Here is an 843-nt window from a genome sequence, read left to right as displayed (position 1 = left end):
AGTAGTGGTTATCCAGAACATGAACTAATAGATCATTATAATATTTTTCATAAAAATTTAATGGTAAGATGGACAAAATGCATGCAAAGAATATATAGCGGTTATCGCTTTTTGGATAAATGTAAAGATAAACGTACAAACATTACAACATCAGTACATAGTTATATTGACTATACTAATATTAATAATAGTAATGATAATATTGATAAAAATGAAGATGATAAAGATGATGAATTAAATAAGGCTTTAAATGAACTGAAAGATAATATTAAAGAAAATTTAAAAGAATATATTAGGACTAAACTAAAACAAGATATCATTATTGAATTAAAACTAGAGATTAAAAATGAAATAAAAAAAGAAATTAAAAATGAAATAGAAGGAGGTGCTATAAATAATTTAAAGAGTGATGTTAATATTAAGAATCCATCTAAAGAAATTAAATCAATTAGGACTTGTTGTTTTTGCAAAATTGAAAGGAGTAAAGATTGTTTTTATAAGTCTTGAGGTTTATGTAAAGAGTGTTCCTCTGAAAAGGTTCCATGTCCAATGTGTAACATTTTTCTAAATAGGTCTTCCCTTAGAAAACATATGAAGAGACCACATACAAAATAGAAAGATAATTTTTAATAAAAAATTAATTATAAGCCATATATTTATGAGATAATTCTCTCATTATACTTTTTACTTTGTTAATTACAAATTACACAGAATAACACAGAATTACAAGGATAACTAGAATTATGGATTAAATTAGAATCTTTATAATTACTTTTTTATTAAGAATCGTCTTTCTATTTTATATGTGGTCTCTTCATATGTTTTCTAAGGGATGACCTATTT

This window comes from Convolutriloba macropyga, chromosome 7 (genome assembly GCF_964194025.1).
Source record: "Convolutriloba macropyga chromosome 7, txConMacr16.3, whole genome shotgun sequence".
Classification (NCBI taxonomy): domain Eukaryota; kingdom Metazoa; phylum Xenacoelomorpha; order Acoela; family Convolutidae; genus Convolutriloba; species Convolutriloba macropyga.
This window is presented reverse-complemented; position numbering follows the sequence as displayed.